Consider the following 19,620-nt stretch of genomic DNA (forward strand, 5'->3'; position numbering starts at 1 on the left):
CAAATTCAGGGATTCATTACTATTTGACATTGTCTTTTCAAATTTTAACTTATCAATCACAGCAAATATTTATACAAAGATAGTCTAAAAGAATTTTGTAACTAAATTAGCTTAATTATTATACTCCTAATGCAGCGTATATAATAAAACCACACTGTAATACTAATTCCAGAGTTCAGAGATCTCAGTGACAGAACCATGCCTTCACATGTTTTCATGGCAGGCACTGAACAAGCATATAGGGAATCTCTAATGTGACTTAAATAATCTCTGCTATCTAGTCTCAGTGAATCAGAGGAAGTAGAGATCAGCTATTTGAATATAGGCTGGTAAGCAAGAGTAGCAATTCCCAAGCAATAGAACATTGCAACAAATAGTAGTCAAAGATGCTTGAGCAGTACTCACCTGCTTCTTCTAAGCTTCAAAAAGACCTTTTAACTTCAGCCTTGAACTGAAGTGATGTCCACAGTCAATTCCAGTACCACCATCCTGACAAGACAAAGAGTTTTTACATTTAGATATTAAAAACAATAAAATTTGGCTTTATCACACCCCCTTATTAATTCCTGATGTGCATAAACTGATTCATAAGTATTTTGAAACAAAAAGGGAAGAGTCATCATTTTAAATTCTATTTTAACAAACATTATGATTGAAAGACTAAGCAAGTTGAAAGATAAAGATTCTTCTCTTAACCAGCCATCAGCTTAAATGTAGTCCACAAAGACATGTAATTGTTCATCAAGTTTCTGCCTTGTAGTACAGGGACATATCTTTGAGGCATCACTCAAAATCTAGTCTTACCTTTTTTATTTTTTTTTTTATTCTATTTTTATTATTGAAAAGTACCTAAAGGCATAGAAGTGGGAGGCTTCCCTGAAGTAGTTTATGGCAGATGGAACTGACACAGTATCACTACCAGTAATTTCACAGGGTCATCTGAAGGAAGCAATAGAAGCTGGGAGACAGCATGTCAATGAAATGTAAATTTCTATACATTTTAGGAAGGACAAAAGGACAAGTAAAAAAAAGATCTCTGGAGCTGAGACTGCAAGATTACACTGAAGAGAGAAGGCTGAACAAAGAACGATCATGGAGGTCCATAGAAAGTATATTTAGATTACATCTATGCCTGAGCACATTTCTCTCTGCTGAAATCAGCTGGCACAGATAATCCAACATCTCTGCTAATATACTCACATATGCTCTGAAACAGAGGGGCTGCATGCAAACTTTCTAACAGAGGTGGTCAAACAAGGATCGGGGAATTTTCTGGAACAGTGCTGGTTTGCAAAGACCAAGACTGTGGCAGAGACCTGGAAATACTTCCAAGCCTTCTTTAATTTATTAATATAGACATAGCCTTAATGCCTGAAACTCCGCTACTTCTGAAGTTGATCCTACCAGCCTCTCAATGGTGCCTCTTGGCAATTCTCCCTTGCTGACAAGGTCAGGCAGCAGACTAAAAAGTAAAATGAATGTACAGTTTTATACAGAAAAGACTGCTTTCCTGCAGTTTAAAAAAAAAAATATTAAAAATCTGTGTTCCAACTGGCATTAGTAAAACACACTTTGTTACAAGATGTTTGGACATTTAAAAGAGCTGCAGTTCTAACTTCTTCCTTTGTTTGTAGAGTGTAACAAAACCTGCTGGGAAGGTCGAAGTTCCTAGAAAACTGAAAGCTACCTGGCAGCCTCTGTAGTACAGCAAGTGAAGAAGGAAGAGCAAAGAATGACAGGCTGGAGGAATAAACACTACATGAAACCTCTGCACAGTAGGACAGCACTGGGAAATGAGAAGAAAATCTTATGAGCTCTTAATACAAAGAGAAAAAAAGAATAAAATGTTAAAACCAGGTAAGGATCCTAAGGCAAATATGAGGAGGTGAAGGTGGGTGGCAGTTTCTTAAAAGTTGTTGGAAAGTAAAATATGTGTCAATAAAACTTTGCTTGATGGTCATGTGGTGACCTAGATCTAGAATGGATATGTCCAACAAATTGAGAGAGAATAATTCCCCTTGCTATCCTATTTTCCTTTGAAAGACTGCAGGTGTAGCAGTACCTCTAAGTCTCTGAAGTTTCTTGTGCACCTGAAATTTAGATAGAAATGCACCTAATAGTTATTTCTTCAGCAATAGGTGTTTGTTGCCAGATGCTAGTATGTACTTCTCAAACAAATATTCTGTACTTTTTCTTTTTTTCCTGTATTCATTTGTGCCAAAAAAAGAATGAAAAAAATCCATTTTCTTGGCTTGGATAGTATTAAAAAGATTTTCCTTCAGCTCAGAAAGCAAGCCAAGACAGTTATGATACATGAAATCTTACATCAAAACATGACCTATAATGGTGAGATACAGCATTCTTAGAAGACATTCACAATTATAACATTTCATCATAATCATTATAAATATGAAAACCACAAATTAGTCTTCATTATTAAAATTGTATCTTTATTCTTTTTGAATTATCAGGAATTCTACCATTTTTAAGATATCAATAAAGAATATATAAAGTGGGCAGGAAAGCACATAGTAGATGTGACAAATAAGTCACAGACAGATGGCAGGCCTTACCTATCAACTTTTTTTTTAACACTACAAATCTTCACCTTTAGAAGCTTAATCTTTTGAGCTATGTTTCATTTATGCTACATTCTAGTGTGGTTTATCTGACAAAGGGAGCTGTCTCTTAAAAATATTATTTTTGATACCAATATTGATTCATTTTGGGGTTTGCTCACACTCTAAAATCTGGACCTGAATCATTCCAGTTATTTCAGTTTAACAGTAACATTTCTCTACCTTCCTTCCAGCTGAGCCAGGACCTTTGATCTCCTGGACCATAGCAGGTATATCTTCAATATCACCGCTTACCTATCCCATACTGACAGTGCTACAGAGATTGGGTTGTTGTTGTTGTTCTTCTTCTTCTGTATCTAGCAATTGCATCTGGTTTTGATCTGGATCTTACAAGTTCATAATCAAATTCACAAAACTTGCCAATCAAAGCCTTAAAAGCACACTGACAGAATTTCCTCTTTAAATACAATTGTAGTGGATGAAAATTCAAGCTATTCTGGTGGTTTAATTTCACATACAACCTAATTGTTCACATTTTTCTATAGCAAAAATAGTTCAAACTCTGCAGCACTCCTTTAACCAGGTATTTGTATAAAACACTCGAATGAAGCACTTCTCGCCAAAACATTCAGGAGTAATTTAGAACATGGTTGAGGGCCACCTATATAAGGTATCTCTAGATATGCTTGGTTTTTTGAATCAGACTGGGCCAAAGACATAACTAACTTCAGCAAAGCAAGATGGACTATTATTTTAAAGGTATACGCATCACTGGTATCCATAGCTTCCACCTTTTCATTGTATAGGCCTCACTAAGATTAAAGACAGAACAAGTCTCGACTCACAATAGGACTTCTAAATAAGTCTGAAACTGAATGATGTCAACGAGACATCCCGAATTTTATTTGAAAATATGAAATTCACACAAAGTAGACATGCATCTTCTGAACATATGAAATAAAAATGTTTAAAGTTCCTTAATAGACTATGTACTTTTTGTTGTATTTAAACTACTTCAAGACATTAATCTACACTACAAATAGGCATTCTTAAAGAATATTGTTTAAACTGCAGAACTGCAAATACTAACAAAAGAAAAAAGCTAAACTCCTTCCTGAATCCAAGTGTTGAGACAGAAAATTTCAGTGACAGCGAAACACTCAGAAGCTCATAACCAAATGAGCACTACTGAATGCCATTATAATTAACAAGAACATGCAAAATAAATTAGTAGCTATGTTTTATAATCATTCCAAAGTTAAATGAGCCTATGAAAAGACCTTCATACTACTGTGATCTCATTAGCTAATTTTTACATGCTATTCTACATTACTACTTAGATAAATGAAGACAGATAAATACTGTAATGTTACCAGCGAGTCCAAACAGAAGTACTGTGGTAGTGAGAGAATAGCCTTTTTTTTTTCAATCAGCTACAGAGAAAATAATGAATTCCTGAATGTTTCTTGAGCTGTCAACCTGCCCTAACTATAACTTGTCCAAAATTTTAAGTAAATGCCTCCCTATATTTCCCATTATGCTCTATACTATTAGAACAGATCTTGAATTTTCGCAACATGGAATTGGCTGATCAAAATCTCTATACTCAAGCAAGACAACATGCAACTATGTGAAGAAATAGGTCAAGGAAAATAACACAATTTGTGGAAAAGCGTTGAAGTAGTTAATGCCTTGGAAATTCACTGTTGAAAAAAACAACCACCAAACACAAAGAAAAGGAGAGGAGAAGTATGGCAGGGACTAAATATGTGATCTACTTCTGGTATGTCCCATTCACTGTGTAACTGATGTGCAAGTTACATGTAACTCCTCCCAAGAGTGGAGGGCTTGGGGCAAGGGGTTGGTCTTGCTTATCCTAAATATGAATAGGACATTGGTTACATGTACTTAGCCTTGGCACACTGGAGAAAACGGAGATAGTCCAAATAAACAAGAAGCCTGGGACAAAGGCAAATCACCCCTCCTCAGACTTCTTCAAAACCTCCACAGCAGCATTGTCTGAATAGTTTGGTAAACAAGACTAAGCCACCCTGAGGCAGGTCTAACTTGCTTGACTTGCCCTGACATGATAGATAACCTGTGTTGACAGTAATCTTACAAGTATGCATGATATCAATGATATTCATGGAGATTCCTAAACAAATTATCCAACGGGCCCAGATACCATGCCTTACTATATCTTCATGCATATCTATATCTCTTCTGAAATTGTGCAATGTAAGACAGCTCAAAGAACAACTTTCCACTTGTTAATATTTTTTATCTTAATAAACAGCACTAGTCTACAGCAACTGAAGGCAAAATCACAAATAAAAAAAATAAAGCAATTAACTAGTCCTGAGAATCTTGATCTGCAATGCCAGGGTTATAATTTGTTTCTCCCATTTTCTCATGTGATATGATTAGAAGTGAAATAATACTATCAGATGAGAATGTAGAAGTAACAACTTTAAAAAGCATTATCTTGTAAAAGCATATATATGGTGTAAGGAGACATAACGTATAGATTTATAGATCAGTAACACAGAAATTTATAAAGCACCTTACCATTCTGCTATGATGATATCACAGATTCATTCGCTCACACTAGAAGGTTTTGTAGTACGAACTGCATAAAGCAGCACCTGAATTTACAGTATCACAGTATCATAATATCACAGTATCGCTTAGGTTGGAAAGGACCTCGAGGATCATCGAGTCCAACCTATCAACACAGACCCCATGACTAGACCATGGCACCAAGTGCCATGTCCAATCTCCCCTTGAACGCCTCCAGGGTCGATGACTCAACCACCTCCCTGGGCAACCCGTTCCAATGACGAATGACTCGCTCGGTGAAGAACTTCCTCCTCACCTTGAGTCTAAACCTCCCCTGGCGCAGCTTGAGACTGTGTCCCCTTGTTCTGGTGCTGCTTGCCTGGGAGAAGAGGCCAACCCCTTCCTGGCTACAACCACCTTTCAGATAGTTGTAGAGGGCAATGAGGTCACCCCTGAGCCTCCTCTTCTCCAGGCTAAACAATCCCAGCTCCCTCAGCCTCTCCTCATAGGGCTTGTGCTCAAGGCCTCTCACCAGCCTTGTTGCCCTTCTCTGGACACATTCAAGTGTTTCAATGTCCTTCTTAAACTGAGGGGCCCAGAACTGGACACAGGACTCAAGGTGCGGCCTAACCAATACAGAGTACAGGGGCACTATGACCTCCCTGCTCCTGCTGGCCACACTATTCCTAATGCAGGCCAGGATGCTATTGGCCCTCCTGGCCACCTGGGCACACTGTTGGCTCGTATTCAGGCGGCTGTCGATCAGCACACCCAGGTCCCTATCTGTTTGGGAGCTCTCCAGCCACTCTGACCCCAGCCTGTAGCTCTGCATGGGATTGCCGTAGCCAACTGGGCTCTAAGACTGGGTCACTAAGGACAGCAGCCAGATGAACTTCCGTCATCCACTGCTGAACTCCCAGCACTCAAGCTATTCTGCCACTTTGCAGATGCAAGTGTACGATCAAGTCTTCGGTAATGTTATATTTTCATATGGACCACACTTCAGATTACTAGGTAAGCTCAAAGACTCAGGTTTTGCCTTGTTTTGTTTCAAAAAGAAAAATATAGATAATGACTGCTTTTGATTATCAGATCTATCTGGAAGTTAGCAATTGTTCATGCTAAACAGGCCGGAGACTCCTTTTCAGCAGTGGCCAAGGAACACAACACTGAGAAAAGACAGAGGTTATAAATATAATCCATGTTCTGAACCAATCCTTGAAGGCAGCTAAGAAACAGAGAACCTTGATAATACTTCGTAACTCATCAACAAAATAGGATCTTCAGTTAAGAAAAAAGAATACTTAAAAAATAAGGTTTTTTCCAACTCTCTGTTCAAAATCAGCATAAATGCTCATGTTAGTAGTAATTATAACTGAAGTCACTGGTATTAGCAGCTAATCTAGTCCTGCTAATCACCTGTATCAGGGTCATGAGGAGAGCCACAACAATGAAAGAAGACTGGAGTACCTCTCCTACACAGACAGGATGAGCAAGTTCGGTCTGTTTGACTGGGAGAAAAGGTGTCTTTGGAGGGACCATAGAACAGCCTTCCAATACCTGAAGGGGGCCTACAGAAAGCTGGAGAGGGACTGTCTACAGGGGTATATGCTGATAGGACAAGGGGTAGTGGCTTTAAAGCAGGGCAGATTTAGATTAGACATTAGGAAGAAGTGGTGATGAGACACTGGAATGGGATGCCCAGAGAATTTGTGGACACCTTATCCCTGGAAGTGTTTAAGACTGGGGTGGATGAAGCTTTGAGCCACCTGGCCTAGTGGGAAGTGTCTATGCCCATGGCATGAGAGTGGGAACTAGTTGATCTTTAAGGTCCCTGCCAACTCAAGCCATTCTATGATCTTGATTTCTCACTTATAGTTTCATAGTTTCATTCAGGGTTGGAAGGGACCACAAGGATCATCTAGTTCCAACCCCCCTGCCATGGGCAGGGACACCCCACACTACATCAGGCTGGACAGAGCCTCATCCAGCCTGCTCTTAAACACCTCCAGGAACAGGGCCTCAACCACCTCCCTGGACAACACATTCCAGGGTTTCACCACTCTCATGGTGAAGAACCTCCTCCTCACATCCAGCCTGAATCTCCCCACCTCCAGCTTCATTCCATTCCCCCTAGTCCTATCACTACCTGAGATCCTGAGAAGTCCCTCCCCAGCCTTCCTGTAGGCCCCCTTCAGATACTGGAAGGCCACAATTAGGTCACCTCGGAGCCTTCTCTTCTGCAGACTGAACAGCCCCAACTCCTTCAGTCTGTCCTCATAGGAGAGGTGCTCCAGCCCTCTGATCATCCTTGTGGCCCTTCTCTGGACACGTTCCAGCACCTCCACATCCCTCTTGTAATAGGGGCTCCAGAACTGGACACAGTACTCCAGGTGGGGTCTCACCAGGGCTGAGTAGAGGGGGAGGATCACCTCCCTCGACCTGCTAGCCACACTTCTCCTGATGCAGCCCAGGATCTGATTGGCTTTGCGGGCTGCAAGTGCACACTGAGAGCTCATGTTGAGCTTTTTGTCCACCAGCACCCCCAAGTCTCTCTCTTCAGGGCTACTTTCCAGCCAGTCACTGCCCAGCCTGTATTTGTGCCTGGGATTGCCTCGACCCAGATGCAGGACCCTGCACTTGCTCTTATTGAACTTCATGAGGTTGGCTTGTGCCCACCTCTCCAGCCTGTCAAGGTCCCTCTGGATGGCCTCCCTTCCCTCCAGCGTGTCTGCTGCACCACACAGCTTGGTGTCATCAGCAAACTTGCTGAGGGTGCACTCAATGCCACTGTCCATGTCCCCCACAAAGATGTTGAATAAGACAGGTCCCAGGACTGATCCCTGAGGGACTCCGCTTGTCACTGGCCTCCACTGGGACATGGAGCCATTGACAGCCACTCTTTGGGTGCGGCCATCAAGCCAGTTCCTTATCCATCTAGTGGTCCACCCATCAAACCCATGTTTGATGTTTCACCCATGTTTCACCCAAAACCCTGGAAAAATGTGCCACACTGTTCACATTGGGTCATTTTTTAACTTTCAGTCACAAAAAACTCTTTCTCTCACAAGAGTATGACAGACTGTTTACTGTACTGGGTGTCCATAGTGAGGTGCTGGCAGCAGGGGCTGTGGGGCGACCTCTGTGAGGAAAGGCCAAGGATGTCACATCCATTACACAGCTGGTTCCAGCTAGCTCCAATTGACCAACCCTGCAGGGTGGTGCTTTGGGAGCAGAGATTTAGGAAATGGCAAAACCACCACACAAGCCAAGCAGGAGTGGGGAAAAGTGTGAGAAAATAGCCCTGCAAACATCAAGATCAGTGAAGAAGGTGAGGAGGTGCTTCCAGAAGAAGGTGATACCTTAATTTTCTTAATTTCTCACTAATTAGCAACACTTTCTTTCCCCTGCCCCCTCCTAGGCCAGGTCTCTTTTTCCAGGCACAGTAAGTGGTAATGAATCTGTCTGTCTTATATTTTAACTCATGAGCTTTCTTGTTTGCCCTACTTTTTCTCCCCTGTCCTGCCAATGAGGGGCAGAAAATGAGTGCCTGGCCGAAGGTAACCCACCACCACTTACCTCCTGTACAACTGTGGACATTTTGCTGATATTTTGAAGGATGTTTATATACTGTAACATTGTGAAAAATTAGTCCTTATGTTCTGAAGACTAGTAACCCTAAACTGTGAAATTAAGAAAAGTGGTAGAATGTAAAAATCTCCTACCGTTATCAATATAGCTACAGATATGCAGTCTCCAACATTACATGCTTCAAAAGTCTTTCCTACGTACTGCAATGTACATTACAGCATCCCAACTATAAAGTTTAAAATGCCTAGATTATTAAAAACAAATCAGAAATCACAAAAAATCTAAGCTGTTATACTCAATGATTGTTTCTGTAACACAAATATTGTCACAATGGCTGAAACTTCTCTACAAAAGAGATGTCATACGGAATCGATCTCAAACCCATTGCTGCAGACAGCTCCTGATGCATGTGGTAAACCTTCTCAGTAAAATAAGCAGACTTTTTGTTTCACAAGTGAATTTAACAAAATAAAGGGGAAATATATCTGTTCAAAGCTGAGAAATGAAAACATAGTAAGTGGTAACAGAAGTCAAGTGCCAAAAGCAAAAGAGGGCAACAAGAGCAAGCTGTGGAACCTAGGGGAGACTGAAAAGTCTGCTCAGGCTTGCTGAGCTCATCTGCCAGCTCTCACCACCCTAGGATAGATCCCATCCAGTCCCATAGACTTGTGGGGATCCAAGTGGCTCAACAGGTCTCTAAGTGCTTCCTCCTAGATTACAGGAGGACTATACTGCTCCCTGACTCCACCTACCAGATCAGTTGTCCTGAAGACAATCTATCCTGCTATTGAAAATTGAGGCAAAGAAGGCATTATGTACCTCTGCCTTTTCCTCATCTTTTGTTACTATATTCCCCTCCATGTCCAATAAGGAATGGAGGTTGTCCTTGCCCCTTCTTCTGCCATTAATATATTTATAAAAACATTTTTTATTGTCCTTCACAGCAGGGGCCAGTCTAAGTTCTAAATGGGCTTTTGCCTCTCTTAATTTTTTCCTACATGACCTAGCAACATCCTTAAACATTTCCTGGATCACCTCCTCTTTTGTCCAAAGATGATACACCCTCTTTTTTTCCCCTTAATTCACTCAGAAGCTCATTGCCCATCCAGGCCGGCTGCCTACCCCAGCAGCTCATCTTCCAGCACATTGGCACAGCCTGTTCCTGTGCCTTCAAGATTTCTTTCTTGAAGTAGGTCCAGCACCCTGGACTCTTTTGTTTTTAAGGGCTTTTTCCCAAGGTACTTTCTAAGTTAGTTCCTTAAGTAGTCTGAAGTATGCCATCCAGAAGTCCAGAGTGGAGGTTTTGTTGCTGCCCCTCTTAGCTTGACTGCATATTGAAAACTCAATTATCTCATGGCCACTGAGCCCCAGACAGCCTCCAACCACCACATCTCCCACCAGCCCTTCTCTATTTGTAAAGAGTAGGTCAAGCAAAGCCTCACCCCTGGCAGGCTCACACAGCAGCTGGGATAAGAAGCTATCCTCCATACACTCCAAGAACCTTCTAGACTGCCTCTTTGCTGCTGTGTTAAGTTCCTGGCAGATATCTGGCAGGCAAAGTCACCCATAAGAAAAAGGTCTGGTGATCTTGAGACAGCCTCCAGCTGCTTATAGAATAATTCATTAACCTCTTCATTCTGGTTGGGTGGTCTGTAACAGACTTCAAGCAGGATGTCAGCTTTGTTGGCTTTCCCTCTAATTCTCACCTACAGGCACTCAACCTGATCATCCTTAATCTCTAGTTCCATGGTGTCTAGAGCCTCCCTAATGTACAGGGCCACTCTTCCACCCCTTCTCCCTGGCTCATCTCTCCTGAAGAGCCTGTAGCCATCAATTACAGCACTCCAGTTGTGTGAGTCATCCCACCACATTTCTGTGATGGCAACTACATCATAGCTTTCCTGCTGCACCAAGGCTTCCAGCTCCGCTTGTTTGTTACCCATAGTGCATGCATTGTTGTACCTGCACTGCAGTTGGGCTGCTGCTTTCTCCTCTAACTCTTGCATACCACCCTCAGTCTCCTGTCTGCAGAGACTGGTTTTGTCCTCCTTCAAGTCTAGTTTAAAGTCCTGTCAATGAGCCCTGCCCACTCCCTTCCTAAAACCCTTTTCCTCCCATGGGATTCCCATCTGTTGCCAATAGGCCTGGTCTCTTGTAAATCAAGCCAATGGACTCAATGGTATAAAAGGTCTTTTTCACACTTAGTGATGCTATTATTCTATAGGAGTGCTTTTCCCACTTATTCCCAGTTATGTTTACTTTAGCCTCCAATACAATTAGTTCTTCTACTCAAATTTGGATCTGATGTCCGTGTACTAGGACACCAGAGGCCTACTCATGGTAGACTAGTACAGCTTTCCTGGAAGAACTCTCTCTTCTCTTTACTTTTCTTTATAACTCATGCCTGTAGAACAAAGGGTTCCCATCTCATATTGTCTCCATATTCACACAGGAGAGAACACAGGGTTCCTTGTGGCATGGACTCTTCCTGTTTAGCTGTAGGAGAGTTCAGCTCTGGTAGCTAAACACATTGGCTCATCTTCAGAGTAGCATTGTCCTGGCTTCACACAGCCTGCTCTCAGAAGCAAGCCCCCTCCCCCACATACAGATACAAAACCAAAACAAAAGAGTTTTCTGAGATGATAATGCTATACAATTACCTTAGCAGAAGCTGTGTGGGGTTTTTTGTTTATTGAACTTAATACTGGCCTGTCAAAATTGTGTTTGGGTTTGTTAATAAATTATCTGATATCCCAGAGTAGTGGAACATACTGAAATAACCATATTAAGCATCTAGCAATCACTAAAAGTCAACAATTCATATTTTAATATTATTTTAATATCCATCCTTTCTCAGTAACACTGTTTTCACAGTCTGCCCCTTTTCCACCCCACCCACCCCTTTTTCCCCTCACATCCCAGAGCACCTGGGCTCTGTTGGAGTCTCCTCCTACCCCAGGTGTGGCCACTTTGCCCTCCCCGCCCATACCCCTTTATAATCCCTCCCAGGAAAAGCAGAACCTCTAAGCTGAGCCCATCTGGGCTGAGGGATCCTCCTCTCATCGCTGGTGAGTGCCTGTGGTGCACACTGGGTGATGGTGGTGGTGACAACAAAGGCCGGGGGGCCTGGTGGCCCCCCGGTTAGATAGGAAGAACATTGATGGCTACTCCAATATCACCCACAGGTGCTGGCTGGGCTTCCTTACTGGGGTTGAGCTCTTCTGTATGGTATCTTGGCTGGCTGAGGGTCTTGCCCCCAGTTCTGGGATGGGTGAAAAAATGTTGGTGGTGGAGCAGGAGCTGTTTAGGAAGAGTGGAAGCTGGTCCTGGTCCCTGGAGGTCCTATTTTCCTTTAGTAGAACTAAAGCATGGCATTGCCCTCTATTGAGGGAATGTCTGTCTTTGGGAGAATGTGGATAAAGCTGACCCCTTGAAATGGCCTTAAGTGGTGCTAGGGGAGGGTTAGGTTGGATATTAGGAAACACTTATTTGCTGCAAGAGTGGTCATGGATTAGAACAGGCTGCCCAGAGAGGTGGTGGAGTCCCCATCCCCAGAAGTGTTCCTGAAACATGTGGCCATGGCACTTGGATGATCCTAGAGGGCTTTTCTAACTGAAACAAATCTATGATTCTGTGATTCTAAATGTGGGTATTTTATTATTATTTTTCTCTCTCCTTCCTTTCCTCTCCCCTCCCTCCTCTATTTTTCAGCTTTCATTCTTTCTTCTCATTATTTTCTTTTATAGTGCTTTGAATGGGAGAAGTGTAGCAAACATAGCTGACAAGAAGGCAAGTTATTGTGCCTGAAATTAATTCTTGCCTCTATCAAAGGCAAGAAATATTCTGAAAGCAGTCCTATTGTAGATGCTTTCAACAGGAAGAGGTTGGCACCTTGATCACACTGAGCAATAGTATATTCTAACCAGGCTGCCAGCACTGGAATGAGAGCTGCAATTCTCTGGCTCAAAGAGCAGTGAGATCAACATATCCAGCATGGTTACCACCTAGAAATCATGTCAATGGGCTTCCATTCTATGTTTTTTACTGTTTTCCTTCCTCTCTCATGGTGTTTTTTCCCCTCTTTTCATGCATCTGCCACCAGCATCCTGGCCTGGATCAGCAATGGTGTGGCCAGCAGGACCAGGGAAGAGATTGTACCCTGGACTTAGCACTGGCAAATGCTCCAAGAAGGACACTGATGGACTGGAGCAGATCCAGAGAAGGGCAGCAAAGCTGGGGAAGGCTCTGGAGAGAAGCATCTGAGGGAACTTGGGCTGTTTAGCCTGGAGAAGAGGAGGCTGAGAGGAGACCTCATTGTTCTCTAAAGCTCCCTGAAAGGAGGTTGAAGCTAGGTGTGGGTTGGCCTCTTCTCTCAGGTAAGGAGTGGCAGGACAATAGGGAATGGTTTCAAGTTGTGCCAGGGGAAGTTTAGGTTGGATATTTGGAAAAATTTCCTTTCCAAAGAGGTCATCAATTTTTGAACAGGGATGTGGTAGAGTGACCATTCCTGGAGGTGTTTAAAAGACATTTAGATGAGGTGCTCAGGGACATGGTCTAAGAATTGTGTACAGGGACAGAATGACGTCCCTGGTCCTGCTGGCCACACTATTCTTCATACTGGCCAGGGTGCCGTTGGCCTTCTTGGCCATCTGGGCACCCTGCTGGCTCATGTTCAGCCTACTGTTGACCAGTACCCCCAGGTCCCTTTCTGCCTGGCTGCTCTCCAGACACGCTGTTCCCAGCCTGTAGCGCTGCATGGGGTTGTTGTAGCCAATATGTAGAACCCAGCACTTAGATGTGTTAAATCTCCCCTCTTCCAGTGCCTAGTGGAAGCAGAAAGGAAGGAGAACATGACTATAGTACTGATGGGTAGCCTGAGTTGCAGACTGTTTTGGGACAGCTTGAGGTGCCTGTGTGACCATGTAAGCACAAGGACAAACACATAGTTCCAGTATGGTAAATAAAAAAGATCAAGTAAGCTGTAAGCAGTTATTTAATGCATGCAGATGGTCTGCCATACCACAGCAGATGCACTTCAGATGTTATTCAGCAGTAGCTTTTCCACCTGCCCTTATGCAGTGTCTTGTGCAATCACAAGAGGAAAAGCACAAGCAGCTGAACAGTTAAGTAATTAAAGCAGGAGGGAGGTTTAAAAAACAAAAAGGAAATACAGATGGAGAAGAGCTGAACACTAATGGAAGTAATTTAGGAGATTTTAAATGCTCTTGATTTAGAGAAATTGAAACTTTTCAATGAAATATCAAAAATAAATTTAATTCTCTGCAGTGTTTCCATTAAACACTGTAAGAGTTGCTTTCTGAAATGTTTCTAGATTTAAGAGATTTCCAGGGTGGCTCAGAGCTGAACTCTGCTACCCTGCAATAGTGAAATTCCCAATTACTTCAGAAGAGCAGATTTAAAGCTAGAACTGTTCACTTCCAAAGTTCTTTTATTTGTGGATTCCACAACTGGGGTTCATGCAATGCTGCTATGGAGTAGAGATGGAATCATATGTATACTTTGGTAGATACATAATAAAGGAAAAATACATACAAAACTAGGATCACTTTGGCTTTTTTTTCAAGTCAGTATTCTGTTGACTCTATTGATTGTAATAAAACTCTGCCTGAGACAAAAAAGACAACATCCAGCCTTTGAGTTCATAATATTCCAAGTACTTTGGAAGAGCCTTTCACAGTATCACCAAGGTTGGAAGAGACCTCAAAGATCAAGTCCAACCTGTCACCACAGACCTCATGACTAGACCATGGCATCAAGTGCCACATCCAATCCCCTCTTGAACACCTCCAGGGACAGTGACTCCACCACCTCCCTGGGCAGCCCATTCCAATGGCGAACGACTCGATCGGTGAAGAACTTTCTCCTCACCTTGAGCCTAAACCTCCCCTGGTGCAGCTTGAGACTCTGTCACCTTGTTCTGGTGCTGGTTGCTAGAGAGAAGAGACCAACCCCTTCCTGGCTACAACCACCTTTCAGATAGTTGTAGAGGGCAATGAGGTCACCCCTGAGCCTCCTCTTCTCCAGGCTAAACAATCCCAGCTCCCTCAGCCTCTCCTCATAGGACTTGTGTTCAAGGCCTCTCCCCAGCCTTGTTGCCCTTCTCTGGACACATTCAAGTGTCTCGATGCCCTTCTTAAACTGAGGGGCCCAGAACTGGACACAGTACTAAAGGTGTGGCCTAACCAAAGCAGAGTACAAGGACTGAATGACTTCCCTGCTCCTGCTGGCCCCGCTATTCCTAATGCAGGCCAGGATGCTATTGGCCTTCTTGGCCACCTGGGCACACTGCTGGCTCATGTTTAGGCAGCTGTCAATCAGCACCCCTAGGTCCCTCTCTGTTTGGGAACTCTCCAGCCGCTCTAAGTCCAGCCTGAATCTTTCTTAAGATTCAAGACATCCATTTAAAAGAATAACTTATTACACTCTAAAAATTAGAGAATATCTTGGTACCTCAGTAAGCATGGCAATCTCTATTCAGTTGTCCAGAGTGGTCTAAGGTAATCCTATCTGGCCACCAGTTGTTATTTCAGAAGGATGCAACTCTCCTGTGTTACATCTGCCAGACCTCTCAGGACGTCTCAGATTTGCAAGATCCAGAATGAAACCCACCATGTCAAGTATAAAACAACTGAACTGTGTTCAGCAGACTTTACATTATTTGTACAAGGCTGTTTTAGTGAGTGATTACATCAGCATGTAAATCTACTCAGGTAAATCCTTACATTTGGAAGTTCCTCTAACATAACCAAAGAATTCCACACTCTTCTACTTTTTACATCTTATCCACTTAGGATTTATGAATTTGTTATAAACATTTCCTGATTCCAAATGCTCTACGTGAGCTGTTGAAAGTTTAGCCCAACTAATTCATGTAAAATACATGTTCATAGACCTACACTAATCTTGAAGCAAAAAAAATGCATTTTGCTGATAAATCCAACTCTGTTTTTCTCATGTGCCCAACACATACTGAAAGTGTTCACTGATATGCCAGACAAAACATATTTGCAATATATTTTTAGTCCTTCAATGTTTAAGACAGTAAGATCTGATCAAAATTTCTATGGCTAATTCTACATTCTCTTTTAACCACTGAAGTGTAAAATAGAGGGATTTTGGTTGATATTGTTAACTCCAACTCGAGTTTACATTTAGTGTTCCTAGTGCCCCTTTATGTTGTTATGAGATGCCAATCCTAAAGCAACAGGTGACTTTCATTGTCTGATTATAGCATGAAATGGAACTACAATACTGCACTTTCATTTAGTTAATAAAGTTACCAATTTCAGAATTTCCAATGATGCCAGTTTTTTTTCCTTAAAAATTAAGTCAAGGAGAAGATCTATTTTTCTGCCACTTCTGTATTTCTCTGTTCCATGTGTGACACTCTGTTGTCACCAGCTAGATGGAATGGAAATATCCACTAGCTGTGGATAATGTAAAAATCTTCAGCTGGCCAGTACAAATAATGGATTGCTCACTGTCATTTACATATAAGTAACTTCAGCATATATCCTATCCCACTGGTTGAACTCTAAAGGGTGCTTCTATTAACTTGTTAGTGCACCTGAATTTTACAACCCCCAACACAAATCAGAAATGTTTGCATACAGGAAATTTTGAAATAAGTTGTGCTTTTACATTGACTCCTACTATTTATCCCATTTTTGACAGTCACTAGAATTCTGCAGTTGGAAAAGCAACCGAATAATATGCTAACACAAATCTGCCACTGACGTTATGCCCTCCATGATAAATATTTTGTTATATATTAAAATATCTATCGTCACCAAATGTGATGGGACTGTACATAGTTTGTTCTGAACAAGAGGTAGTGTGGAGATACATGGAGAGAAAACGTAACAAGACAAATTACTGTATATTACAGAAAATAAAGTTGCTGTAAAAAGAAACATTGTAAAAGTGGAATTCCTGAAGTCATGTTTTCTGCCAGGGCATTCTACAGTGCATCAACAGATGTCTTCTGGACAGTGCGTAACTATTGACACACAGATGGGATGGAGGGAGCTGGAGTAATCCACTGATTACACTGAGGGGAGGATGGATCTCCCATCAGTAGTAGATATGTCCAATCCTCTCACAAAAATGAGACAGTTATTTTAGAAAAACCCACAAAACTAAACATGTCCAGCAAAATGTGAGGGCACCAGATCACCAATTGCATTAAACAAGTCAAGATTTGATGGTAAGATCAAATTCCAAACTAAAGCAGAACTTTGCTTTTCTTTTTTAAACATCTTTCTAATATCCATCACAAAGAATGCAGAAAGATCAACTAACTCACTTGAATGAAACACAATTAAGCTAAAATGCCTGCTGCCTCAAATCAAACACAGCTTACTCTCCTTCACCTCGAGAATGCAGTATCTTGGCTGCAAAAAGAGGGTATCCAGAGATTTCATTCTGCTAATTCTCTGTAACGTAAATAACAGAAGCTGTTTTACACAAGATAATTGTTTTCTAGACTATTATAGTGGTAATCATGACATTACAGAAACTTTCCCCCACTGCAGATTGAACAGTAGCAGTAAGAGATGAGGGACCTGCGACAGGTGTGTAAGGAACAAGAACTACTACTGTCATTCCAAGACTAGCAACATTAAAACTATATGCACTTCACCCAACTCTGTCTAGCACTGACATCAGTAGAGCTGCTGAGTAGGCATGCTTACAGCAAATTTCCCATTCCACCTCTAGTATGAGAAAGGGAATGAAACAATAAGACTGAATTTAAGTATCTTCTAGGATACAAGATGTAGTTGTCTTACTATCTTGAAAAGTGAAAGGGTTGTGCAGAGAGTGATCCTAAAAATAAAAAAGAAGGTATCACACTGGACCTAATTCTTAGCTCCCTCTTTCTGATTTTAAGAACAATGCCCTTAAAAAGGCCATGTTCTCAGAAAGCTGGCCAGAAATGTATTCTCAGGGTTTGATGTATTTGCAGTTCTTGGTCAGCCCAGTTAACTCTTTCCACAACCTTGCTTTGCTTTCCTGTTGCTGGAGACCATGTGTGATACTCCTTATGATGCCCAGGTGTACACCAAAGTGATCCACAGATTCTGCAAATGGCCCAAGCTCCAAATGAACAAAATTCTCATCGAGAATAAAAACATTAAGCTTGGAGGTACTCTGAATGGCTTTTTCAGCGGGTTGGATTGGTTGATGGGTTGGATGCGATGATCTTGAAGGTCTCTTCCAACCTGGTGGCTATTATTATTATTATCATCATCATCATCACCATCATCAAAGTGCCAAAAATGGCAAGGGAAATATTAAAATATTTATGCTGCCAATACTTTTTGGAACCTGTCCACTATACCTTACTAGGTATACCTGAAAAAAACATTCAGAGTTCCCATTACAACTAAAGATTCACTTCTCCTATATGTTACACAAATAGCAGAAATAGAATTTCCCAGAGACACAGGCTAAAGGAAATAAAAACAGAAGACAGAAGCAATGATTAAATATCCTATCAGCAGGCAATCAGTATGTGGGCATAGTATTATTTCTTAGTAACAGTTAATTTCCTTATATCTGCTTTAGTCTTGAAAGAAAAAAAAGTAGTATGTATTTAATTGAAATATTCATTATGCATTTTATGTATATAGATATTATTTGCCATTTTAGCTTTGATGTTTCTCTTGTTGCTACTGTAACAGTAGTGAGAATATTAGATTCAGCTCTGCCTTTTTCAGCTCTTTAATAATCAGATTTCTAATAATTCTTCCCTATTCAAATACTGTTACAACGTTTCTACATGTCTTTGCCATTGTTTTCCGCAGTTGTTCTTAAAAATACTTGCATTTGAAAACAAGCAAAATTAAAGTCTGTCAAATAAGGAGCACTTCTCTTGAATTGAAAAGATTCAGTAATTTTGACATTTCCCCCTTCTATGACTTTCTACAATTCTGAACAGACTGTGCTTTAAAATATTCTGCTTATATGACATTTTTACACTACACTGTCACAAAACTACGACCTAAGCAATCACAAGAACTTCTCACCAGCATAACCACAAACACAACTCAGGAGTTAACAAATGCTGCGCTAACTCATGAACAAACAGTATATAGTATTATGCTTGTCAGCTTTTCTGTTATTTTTAATTAAAATAAAAAATGAAGACTATATAATTTATACCTAAATATGTAACATACCAGCAAGCTCTCCAGCTTTGCATATTTTCATGGTTGAAGAATAAACTCCAGAAAATATTAACCACCCACAGAGATCACCTTGACATGCTTTTGCTGCAGAAAATAGAACATTATACAAACTACTGAAGCCTGAAGCGTACTCAAAACATCACATCCTATTTGTAAAATGCACAGAAAGAATAATCAGATCAGTAGGAACATTTAAAATGTAACATATTATATTCATTTTCAACTCTAGGAAAAAAAAGGTTTATCAAAAAACAGGCATACATAGTTTGCAACATCATCAGACTATGATGAACATGGATACATTCTGCTTGGTTTTACAGACATAATCTCAGAGGCCCTAAAGAGTAAAACTCAAGCAATAGCCATAAAAATATGTATGCCTGTTATGAATAACAGAGGACAAGCTACTGGCCAACCAATGCCCTTATGTGAAAAACCGGCAATTACATTAGAACTTCCCAAATACTTATTTGAAAGGAATCTGGCATTCAATTTCCCTTACTTTGAAAGAAAATAACATTTGTAAAAGCCTTAGTCTAAAAATTACAGTTTACTTCCAACTATGATTGTTCTTGAGTTTGGATAAACCAGTATGAAGGTTTAGGAGGTTCTTCTCCATCACAGGTTCATGTGAACTGTCACAGGGCTTGTGACCATAAAAAGAGGGTTATGCAAACAAA

General features: G+C 41.2%; 1 protein-coding gene across 2 annotated transcripts in view; it reads right to left on the reverse strand.

Moving 5' to 3' along the window:
• FOXP2 (forkhead box P2) overlaps positions 1-19,620 on the reverse strand; it is a 434,778-nt gene that overhangs the window by 303,483 nt on the left and 111,675 nt on the right. For both annotated transcript variants that reach the window (XM_068169900.1, XM_068169890.1), the window contains exon 3: positions 406-489. The gene's annotated coding sequence lies outside the window, so the exon portion shown is untranslated. The remainder of the gene's footprint in view (positions 1-405; positions 490-19,620) is intronic.

The sequence above is a fragment of the Melanerpes formicivorus genome, unplaced genomic scaffold (genome assembly GCF_026170545.1).
Source record: "Melanerpes formicivorus ecotype bairdi unplaced genomic scaffold, bMelFor1.0.p_v2 SCAF_3, whole genome shotgun sequence".
Taxonomy (NCBI): domain Eukaryota; kingdom Metazoa; phylum Chordata; class Aves; order Piciformes; family Picidae; genus Melanerpes; species Melanerpes formicivorus.